The sequence below is a fragment of the Zingiber officinale genome, chromosome 5B (genome assembly GCF_018446385.1).
Source record: "Zingiber officinale cultivar Zhangliang chromosome 5B, Zo_v1.1, whole genome shotgun sequence".
Classification (NCBI taxonomy): Eukaryota; Viridiplantae; Streptophyta; class Magnoliopsida; order Zingiberales; family Zingiberaceae; genus Zingiber; species Zingiber officinale.
The window spans coordinates 18,883,344-18,894,766 of NC_055995.1; the positions used below are offsets into that span (position 1 = coordinate 18,883,344).

Here is an 11,423-nt window from a genome sequence, read left to right on the forward strand (position 1 = left end):
TGCTAATGAAAAGAAAAACAAAGCTGTACCGACAGACAAGGAATGTAAAAGAGCGGGACTGTGTCGTCGGAGCTTTGTGAGCGTCGTTGGAGCGCAGAGCAGCAGAGCGAGTAATCTCAGAGTTCTCAGATGCAAAAGTTGATTCTGAAGCTCCTGCCTGGGGCTTCTTTTATATGTTGCTCCGGGCGCCTGGATTCCTTCCGGGCGCCTGGAATGTGACGTAGCTGCTCAAACCGAGATGCTCCACGTGGCGACGCGCGAGTTTGGATGAAGTTTGCCTCCCGGGTGCCCGGATTCCTTCCGGGCGCCCGGACCCTGTTTTCCCGCAGAATCCGTCCTGTAAGACAAACGTTAGTCTGGAGGCAAATTTACCCTGCAACACAGATTGTTAGCAAAAGCAAAGTGAGTATGAATTAGCAAAAATAGTATGACTTAGATTCCGTCTTTCCGAGACCGGAATCTAGTCACGATCTCGACTTAGACATCCAAAATGGATCTAAGTCGGATCGACGCCTAATGTTCCCTTCCCGGGAACGCGTCCTCGCAGTCACTCCCCTCTAGTGACTTACCTCACTTACCTTCCAGACGTCCGGTCAGCCCTTCGACCCATCTGGACTTCTTGGCAGCTATCACGGTCAGCCCGTCGACCTAGTTGGACTTCTTGCCAAGCGTCCGGTCAGCCCGTCGACCCGCTTGGACTTCTCGCCAGCTATCCGGTCAGCCCGTCGACCTAGCTGGACTTCGTACCAGACATCCGGTCAGTCCGTCGACCTGTCTGGACTTCTCCTGCACACTCGATCAAAGTGTCAGACAACAACAAAACTAACTTAACCTATTTGTCATTCATCAAAACCTAGGTTAGACCGTTAGTGCTACCCGCACCAACACCTTCTCCTCTTCCTAGCTAGGTTAGACGCAAAAATAAAACAGGTACATCGGTTTTAAAGTTAGTTTTAGTGATTTCAAATTGGTTTAGCTAACTTAACCACCTAACCCTCCCCCTTTGGCATTCATAAAAAAAAAACAAGGATAAACAAGCATAGTGTAGAGTAATAAAAAGTTTAGTTCAAAAATTCAAAGATACTGATAAAAGTACAATTTTTAACAGCAAGTTAAAAAAATAGTCAAGTTGATTTGGGGGAGACAAGTTTAATTTTGAAAAGTATAGGTTTAAAGTTAATCAAGTTTAACTTTTCAAACGTGTAAAATTTTTCAAATCCGATTTTTCAAATTTACTTTTCAAGTTTAAGTAACATTTACTTGTCAAAAGGTAATTTCTACTTTTCAAATTCCAATTTTGATTTTTCAAAACAAAGCAAAAATTTTTAATTTTTCAAAAGACAAGTAAAAATTTTATCCAAAATAAATTGTTAAGGCTAATTTGATAAAAGCTAAGTTTGGAAAGTTTAAGTTTCAAGCATATGTTACACAACTGAATAAGTTTAGATTTGTAATAATTTTCAACTTTAAAATCAAGTTCAAAGATTAAGTGAGATTTTTAAACTTCCAAAACACTCAGTTAAATTTTAACCTTTTTGAAGACTGGTGTTCAAAAATAAGTTAGTTTTAAAATAGATGTACAAAAACATACAAAACTTTAATTAATTTCTCCCCCTGAACTTGACACTTAAAATTACACAACTGTCTAACCAATTAGGTACTAACTAACTATCAGAAGATAGTAGCTTTCACTTGGTTAGTCAGATTAAGTTGATTATAAGCAGTCAGTGTTTGACTTGACTGATGAACTTAATCTGATTAATGTCTGATTTGTATTTAACGTCCAGACTTATGCTGATGCACTGAAATAAGCATCTTAAGTCCAGACAGTTGGCCTATGTATCTCACCCCTTTCTATGTTTGTCAAACACAAGCAAGGTAAACCTAAGGTGTTGGTGAGATGCTCAAACACTAGTCCTATGGGTACATGCTTTCTAAGGATTCAAAAACTAGTCTAAGGCCAAAACTGTTTTTGAAAATCTAAAAATGAAAAGTTTTGAAAACAAACAGGTTTAACTTATAATCTGAAAACAATTATTTTTGAAAACGATTTTGAAAAATCCTAGTCTATTAAGCACATCCCTAATTTTCGACGTAAGTTGCTAAATTCACTTTCAGGGAGTGGTTTTGTGAAGATGTCAGCTAAATTTGATTTGGACTCAATGTATTTGAGTTCAATATCACCTTTAGTAACATGATCCCTGATAAAGTGGTGCCTAATTTCAATATGTTTGGTTCTTGAATGATGCACAGGGTCCTTGGTTAAGTTAATTGAACTTATATTGTCAATTAATACTTTTACATTTGTGATATTTAAGTTGAAATCTTTTAGAGTATGCATCATCCATAATAATTGTGCAACACATTTGCCTATAGCTATATATTCTGACTCAGTTGTAGATAGAGCAACACAATGTTGCTTTCTACTAAACCAGCTGACAAGTGATGAACCTAATAATTGGCATCCGCCACTTGTGCTTTTGCGGTCTAATTTACATCCAGCATAATCTGAATCAGAATACCCTATTAGTTCAAAATTATTTGTCCTAGGATACCAAATTCCTATATTTGTTGTTCCCTTAAGGTATCTAAAAATTCTTTTAACTTGTGTCAAATGGGATTCCTTAGCACAAGTTTGGTATCTAGCACACATACTCACTGCAAATAAAATATCAGGTCGGCTTGCAGTTAAGTACAGTAGGCTACCTATTGCACTCCTATAATATTTTAAGTCAACTGGTTTTCCACTTGGGTCATTGTCTAAGATTGTGTTTACTGCCATAGGTGTTTTTATTTCTTTTGTATTTTCCATTCCGAATTTTTTAAGTAAGTCTTTAGTGTATTTATGTTGATAAATATAATTTCCTTCATTTGTTTGTTTGATTTGTAATCCTAAGAAGTAAGTTAATTTTCCTACTAAGCTCATTTCAAATTCTTTTTCCATTAGATTAATAAATTCTTCTAAAAATTCTGAATTTGTTGAACCAAATATTATATCATCTACGTATATTTGTGCAATAAATATGTTTGTATTTAATGATTTAACAAACAAGGTTGGGTCAATTTGACCTTGGTTGAATCCTTTAGATGTTAAGTACGATGTTAGCCTTTCATACCATGCCCTGGGTGCTTGTTTAAGTCCATATAATGCTTTCTTTAACTTAAAAACATAATCAGGGTGTTCTAGACTTTCAAACCCAGGAGGCTGACCTACATAAACTTCTTCTTTAATTAGTCCATTAAGAAAAGCAGACTTAACATCCATTTGGTATAGTTTAAATCCCTTGTGGGCTGCATAACTTAGTAACATTCTAATGGATTCTAATCTGGCTATTGGGGCATAGGTTTCATCATAGTCAAGTCCTTCAACCTGACTAAACCCTTTAGCAACTAGCCTAGCTTTATTTCTAGTAATTTCCCCAGTTTCACTTAACTTGTTTCTGAATACCCATTTTGTTTCAATTATTTTCTTATTCTTAGGTGGTGGTACTAGGTCCCAAACTTCATTACGCTCAAATTGGGCTAGTTCTTCTTGCATAGCTATAATCCAGTCTGGGTCTAGTAGGGATTCATCCACAGTTTTGGGTTCAATTTTTCAAATTAGAGAAATTTGACTTAGGTTTCTAAAGGATGATCTGGTTTGAACTCTCAAGTCTAGGTCACCAATTATTTGATCAGTTGGATGGTTAGGATTTACTCTTATAGTTCTAGGGGGTTCATTTTCTTGAGTGTGTTCATCTTCTTCATAGTCTAGGGATTGATTGGTTTCTTCAGAATTATTAATTTCAGTAGGTTGAAGTTGAGTTTGTCCTTGGGTTTCTTCAAATTTTACATTTGTGGTTTCTCGTTTTTAGCGTTATTTTATTATTATAATCGAACTCCTGTTTAGAGAATATCAAAAATTCCATTTTCTACTTTAGAGGTGAATTTTCCTAAGTGTTCTCTAGTATTTAGGATGAATGCTGGACACCCAAATACTTTAAAATATTTTATGTTAGGTTGTTTGTTATAAAATATTTCAAAGAAGGTTTTATTATGTCTTTTATTTAATGTTGTTCTATTTTGCACATAGCAGGCTGTGCTAACAGCTTCTGCCCAGAAATATTTAGGTAGGTTATATTCATTTAACATGGTTCTAGAGGCTTCTAGTAAGGTTCTATTTTTTCTTTCTACAATTCCATTTTGTTGGGGGGTTTTAGGACATGAAAATTCGTGATGGTAGCCATTTTCAAGACAGAATTTGTTAAAATTATAATTTTTAAATTCTCCCCCATTGTCACTCCTAATTCTTTTAATTTTAATATCTTTTTCATTTTCAATTTGTTTGCAGAAATTTATAAAGATTTCAAAAGTTTCATCTTTATGTTTTAAGAATTTTACCCAAATAAATCTAGAATAATCATCTATAATTACTAAACAATATAAGTTTCCATTTATAGATTTGACTCCATGGGAGTCAAAAAGGTCTAAATGTAGAAGTTCTAATAATGAGTTAGTTTGTGGCTGATTTGTTTGTTTGTGAGTAGATTTAGTTTGTTTACCTTGTTGACAAGCATTACATATGGTTGAATCTAAGTTAGGTAATTTTGGTAAGCCTCTCACAAGTCCATTTAGTTTACTTATATTTCTAAAGTTGGTGTGAGACATCACTACTAGAAAATTAGGCTTTTGAGACAAAAATTTTAAGACAATGATAAAATTCGTCTCAAATACTAAGTAATTAAGATAGTAATAATAAATGTCTCAAAATTTTATATTGAGACATTAAATTTAAGACAGTATTTAAGATTTTATCTCAAATTCAACTAATAAGACACCTAATAAAGACGGTTAAAAATATAATTATATAAGACATTCAAATAAAACGCTAAAAAAATATTTGTCTTAAATTATCTTGAATATGATTCATCGAAACAATCGTGATAACTGTCACAGATTCTACCGTTCCACTTCCAATATTATTTCACAGAACGATTGTGACTATTGATAATTTACAGTAATGAATTTTTTTAATTTTTAATTTGTCTTTAGACTATTGATAATTTAAGAATTATAAAAATAAATCATATTAAATATTTAATGATGTACTAACTTTTTAGGATATGCCTAAATCATTAAATAACATAATAAATAATAAAAGTAAATAATAAATTTATTTTATATATATATATAGAGGGTGATAATATTAATTAAAACTAATTAAAATTTAATCTAATTATATTTATTTAAGAAAATAATAATAATATAATTAATAGTTAATAAGAAAATAAATTTATAGGATTATATAGAATTTTTTTAAAATTTAAAATGATTATTTATTATATTTTTAAGTGATATATTTTAGAAAATAAATTTTGTTATCAAAACTAAGTCCTAAATTTCTATTAACATCATCGTCTTCTCATTTTCTCACGCTTCGAAACCTAAAAGTCGCCGTTGTCGCCGCTTCAGCCGTCGCTGCTGCCTCCACCTTCATTTTCTTCTTCTTCTTCTCACCCTGTCGTGCCTGCCCGCTGATACATCCGCCGCTTTAGCCGCCGCCGCCACTTCCGTTGCCGCCGCCACTGCTTCCTCCGCCGCCGCTTCCTCCCCCCGCCGCTGCTTCCTCTGCCTTCTTCTTCTTCTTCTTCTTTTCGTCCTGTCATGCCCGCCCACCGCTGCTGCCATGCTCTTCTTGATGGAGCCATTGATTTTGGACAGGATGAAGAAGTTGCAGAGAATGATGAAACATATTAGGATTGTTTTTTGTATTGTTATTCTTTAACGTTGATGAGGATAATGCATTTGAAGAACCTACTTTAGTCTCAGCTTTCTCGAACCCAGTGAGCTTGGAAATCATTCTCTCAAGGCTTTTTTCTTACACATGGAAGTGGAGAGTTGGAAGCAGATAATGTTTTGATTTGAGAACTGATAGTCCATGGTTGGTATGCACATTTGCTTTTTGTTTCCGGCATTGTTCCTTGTCTTCCTTTTTCTTCCTAATTGATCATGCTCTAACTGATCAACAATTCCAGTAACATTGGTGGAGTTCTTACATTAGTTGCGTCTTTAGCATTGCTGTTTAAGTCGATCTGTGAATGCACACTACTCTTCACCATTTCCTTCTCCTGCGACAAGTCAACTTTTTTTGTTTCATTTGCATTGCTATTTTCTTGGACAAATGTAGTTTCAGAACCAACTTCACCATGCCTCATCTCCCTTCTCTTTTGAACTTTACCTGGTTCAATAGGAACACTTCAATACCTTTGTCGATAGGAGCTTCATTACTAACCAAATTGGCTTTCTTAGTCCTCTTCAACATAGAGATTTCTTTGGTTGTGTTACTATCCATGGAGTTCTCCACAAATTGCTCGTCCATTCTGCCTAATCCTGGTAATAGAACAAATTTGCATCGTCCAAGCAAAATGAGCTTTTGAACTTTTTAAAGAAGTCACTAATTGCAATGGTCATCAATTTTTATTCTTCTTCATTTATGTTTGATGTATAATCAATTTTTCAGTATTAGTCTGATTTATTTATAATTTAATAATTGGCCATCATTGTTTTCTTTTTTAAGTTTAGCTTCAAATGTGTAATTGACCTTTTATGACATCTGGACTAATATGTTGATTTTTTTTCATGATAGGTCATCATGGTTAGACAAAAAAAGAAAGAGACAACCATGCTAGAAAATTTGAATGGTGATCAAGCAAATGTGGTAAGAGGTAATTTATCTCAAATGCATCCTCCCACATATGTAAAAGAGAAACTGCAACAAGAAAAACTAAATAGCATATTATGTCCAATAGTTCATCCACAAACAAGATCCAAGCATCAATAACAAGTTCAGCATGCATCAATATTGCAAGCTCAAACTTTGGAGCTCATTGATGAACAACAAAATTCATAATCAATTGATGTTGGTGATGTTGTAAGATATCGTAAAATAAATAATAAATTTTATTGGACGAAAAATCTTATTGGATTTTTCAGAAATATTTAGAGATTTTTCGGGATTTAAACGGAGTCTGTATGACCCGTTTTGAGGGGATGAATTCGGGGTATAGTAGAAGCCTGTTTGGGATACCCGTTTAAGAGAGAAAATGTTTTATTTATAAATTCATTTTCTTATTATTCTTCCCCAACCCAAATCGCCGATTCCCGACCCTCTCTTCCTCGATCTCGCGCCCGAAACCTCTCTCTCCCTCTCCGGCGATTTCTCGCCTCACCGACGCCGAGCTCACGATCGCCGGCAATCTTCCTTCGGGTGAGGCTAGGGCAAGGCTCCGTTGGCTCCTCTTGCGATCCTTTTTCCTCCTTTCTCGCGCGCGGGCGCTTGACACCGACGGAGAGCTCCCTCTGCCATGGTTCCGTCCTTGTCGAGTCGCTTGAGGAAGAGTTGCCGGATCTTGACGGCTCCGACCATCTCCGACGATGCGATCCTCTCTTAGGCTGTGCTTGTGCGCGTGCGGCAGCGACTCGGCGGAGCTAGGGCACGGCGAGGAGAAGTGATTCGCCTTGTTCCCCACTGATCGTGGCCCTTTTGGTTCTCCTCCTCGATCTGGTTACTGGTGGGCATTGCAGATCGTCACCAGCTGAGGTGGATTGTGTGATACCAACTGTAGGTGATCGATTGAGGTAAGCTCTGTCGGAAAGTTTGGTGGATTCAAGAATCTTGTGTAATTTGTTTCCCCTTTGTGATGATCTCACTGATCCGAACTAGGAGGAGGAGTTGGATCAGAATTGTAGATCTTCCCCTGTACCGATCACCGACCTTCTCCAATTCTTGCGGCTGGGTTCTTTGGTAGCTGTTGGGAGAAGAGGTAAGGGTCTGTTGAGGTAAGGTTTGATCTGTTTGTTAATGGTTCGGCTATTCTTTGCTGTACAAACTGAGTTATGGATTGATTCTTGGAAGAATAGGTGTGTGTGCGCCCTTGTAGCTTATGGACAGGGATCTTAGTGCTGTGAGCTACTGGATTTGGTTGCCTTATCTCAAGGTGAGTGTATTTCAGTGATGTACTTCTGATTCTTAGTAGTATGTTACTCAATTAGGGCTTTCTATGGGTTGTGTGGGGTTTTGTATTGCTTAGATTTATGAGTATGGTGATGTGGATTGGTTGAGGTTTGTATTGGGTTGGAATTTGTGGATATGGTGATTGGTTAATGTAGATTGTTATGTGATCATTCTTTGGGTTATTGGATTGATTGTTGGTTGGGTTACTAGATGTGGTGGTTTGGTTAGTTGTTGATGATGATGTTAGGTTGTTGTTGATTTATGATAGATATTTGATTTTATGATAGGTTATTGCGGGTTGATAGCATTATGTGGTGGATTGATATTTAAGGGATGGATTTGTTATTGGATTAAATGATGTGTTGATTTGGGAGATTAATCAGAGATCAGATTTGTTTGGAGTGATCCTAATTGGATTAAGGGATTGAGTTAATTATTTCGGTTAGGGTTTCCCTAATTAGATTGGGAAGTTTATTTAGCTATTTGCTACCTATGTAATTAGCTAAATATATTATGTGTTCGCAGGACTTTATTTCGAGGCGAGCGTCTCGACGTGGGATTGGTTTGTTTGACACGGTCGACAGATAAAGGCGGGTATTTCTTCCTTGCCTCTATGTAGATTTTATTGAGCTTAGTGCATGGTTTTATGAGATGGTTTAGGATGCTTTATCTTATATCGTGTTCGTTTGTTGCTTTCCTGCTTGATACCGATGCTTGACCCTTGTGATGATCTATTTAATTCTTATACAGTCTACACTTTGGATTATCTATACTCTGTGGTATTTGTGTACATGTAGAGTATGTATGGTAGGGATTACTTCGTTGGTGGTGTTCATATGAGGCTTGTCCATCCGTATGTCGTGTATACTTCTGCCCGATGTGATGATTGGAGTTGTGTTGATTGTATGTTTGTGGTTTATACCCGTGTTTGATGTGTTTTTACTGGAGGATACATGTTGATTGTACACGTGGGGTTGTGTAGGTGTGTCTGTTGAGGTTATTGGAGATTTTTGGTTGACTATGCATGTGTAGTTATATACGTATGTTTGGTGGGATATATGGAGGTAACATGATGATTATACTCATGTTGTGGGACACTTAGGTGGATTTAGAGTTGCATGGATGATGACGGTGTCCGTATCATGATTATATATATATATCATCATGTTCATCATTCATGTCATACTGACGACTATCGTCTCCCTTGTAGTTGAGAGGGTTGTCAGTCTTTTATAGCCGTCCATTCGGCCACTGATGGAGAGTGGTAGTTTGGAGTGGAGCTAGTCCTGTCGCGCTTACTCAGCTGCTCAGTGTTCTGTCAGCCTCGACCACTCTGGAGTAGTGAGTCTTGAGGGTACAGTAGTCAGAGGGCTAGAGATGTGAGTGGTCAGGGACCCTTAGCTATGTAGTTATATAACTACTTAGCTGACCGTCCGCTTCGGCCGCCTATAGCGGTGCTTGTACTGGAGGCTAGTACGGTTTGTCATGGACCTAAGCCTCTCGGCCATACAGGGGTCGTGGTGTCTAGAGAGGTGGCGGGGGTGACCATGGAGCATGCGTACATTGCATGATGCGCGGTGCATCTTTGTAGATATATTTGCATACATGCCTAGTAGATACTAGTTGCATGTGTTTGTGGTATGTTGCATTTGTTTGCGATATGATTGTTGCATATGGTTGTCATGCTGCATACATGTCATTTATTTTACATGTATTTGCAGTCGTATTTATATTGCACAGGTGTCACGGGTATGTCTGTTGCAGATCCAGTGAGGTTACTGATCTTGGTACCTTGCGTCGATTTCAGATTGGGTATGTATTTACCATTATGTCAGTAGTGGTTTGTGCAGTTTGTATGTCAGTTATGATTATGTCGGGTTACTACGTCAGGTATGTTCAGATGCATTGATTATGATAGTATGATCATGTTCTTTGTTTCCCTACTGAGACTGTATACTTTTGATCTCCGTGTTTTGTTTATGGACCATGCACTATCATTTCTATTACCCGCTGAGTTACCTATACTCACCACCGCATGTATACATTTGTGTTTTCAGGTAGCTTGTAGATAGTTGGTGTCGCTCGGAGTATCCTGTCTGCCGGGTCCTACGTCACATCCGAGGACCGTGCTTATTTTCTTTTGTATATTCATTTCTTATTTTTTGGCATTGTATTTGTGTATAGCCATGTGGCTATCCTATGGTTTTGGGATTGTATTTGTGTTTAAGCCGTGCCGGCATGCATTGTATTTATTTGTGTTGTGTGGGCTTTCCTTCGTTTTCCGTTGTGTGTGGGCTCTTTTATATATAACTGCGTGGTTGTGATTGTTTCATTCCAGCCGTGTGGGCTATTATAAGCGTGGTTGTGTATATAAATATTCCACCGCATGTGGTGATGTATTTTCTTGTAGTGATGCTTGATTGTCACCCGATCGGGAGGTCTTGCGGATTTTTGCAGCGAGACTCCTTGGGGGCGTGACAATTTAGTAATATCAGAGCGGGTACGATGCCTGCTTTGTTTTGTTTTGGATTTTCGAGATTTATCTGATACCATTTTTGGTATCAGAGTAGGTACGATACCTATTATTCGTGTTTTGGATTTCGTGATTCAGTTTTCTTGATGTGACTTTTCGGGTTTTGGGACCAGGCAGCAGCAGGACATCTCCAGGCTATAGGAGGTATGTTTAGATATTGTGATCATACATTTCTGTTGGTGTATGTATTGTTGCTCATATAGTTATGATGTGTGTTAGTATTCTCTTGTTAGTACTTGCCTATTTGTTTGTACCATACATTTCATGTGTAGGGTCAATCACTGATCACGGTTGACCTACTGGAGATCAAGGATTTACAGTCTCAGGGGATTTCCTCATATCATACTACTAGTTGGTTGAGAGTTAGAGTCTCATACTAGTCTTGGTTACTATTGGCTAGATGGTGGATGATATCTGTATACCCATGTTGACTCAGTTAGTAGAGTACCGGTTTACTCCTGTTGATGATTGATTTACTTGGTTGACTTGAGTAGTTATGGTTTGACTGATTTACCCTTGTTGACTTGGGTAGTGGTGTATCGATTTACCTTAGTTAGTTTCATCAGTGGATGATTAATTTACTCTTATTGGATCGGTTAGGAGATGATCGATTTATTTTGTTGGTCCGACCAGTAGGGGACTGACTTACTCTATTTTTAGAGATTCCTATCTGTGGGATGTTTCATACTCGGTTAGATATTTTGACTTGTACCGGGGTAGAAAGGACTGAATTGGCAGTATACCAATATCGGCTTAGTCAGTCTGTAGAGGATTGTCGTATCCGATTCCATGGGGACTTTGACTATGGACTGTCTGTACCTGGTAGGATGACTTAGAAGGTACATTCAGATAGGATACCGCACGGTGTGGAAAAGTGTAAAGCTACCTGCTTAACAC

General features: G+C 37.4%; 1 long non-coding RNA gene across 1 annotated transcript; it reads left to right on the forward strand.

Annotated features, from left to right (window-relative positions):
- Window positions 1-5,371: 5,371 nt before the first annotated feature.
- On the forward strand, window positions 5,372-10,099 carry LOC121987269. The gene is made up of 3 exons (XR_006113462.1): window positions 5,372-5,920; window positions 6,626-6,704; window positions 10,051-10,099. It is a non-coding gene; the product is annotated as an uncharacterized LOC121987269 (long non-coding RNA).
- The last annotated feature ends 1,324 nt before the right edge of the window (window positions 10,100-11,423 follow it).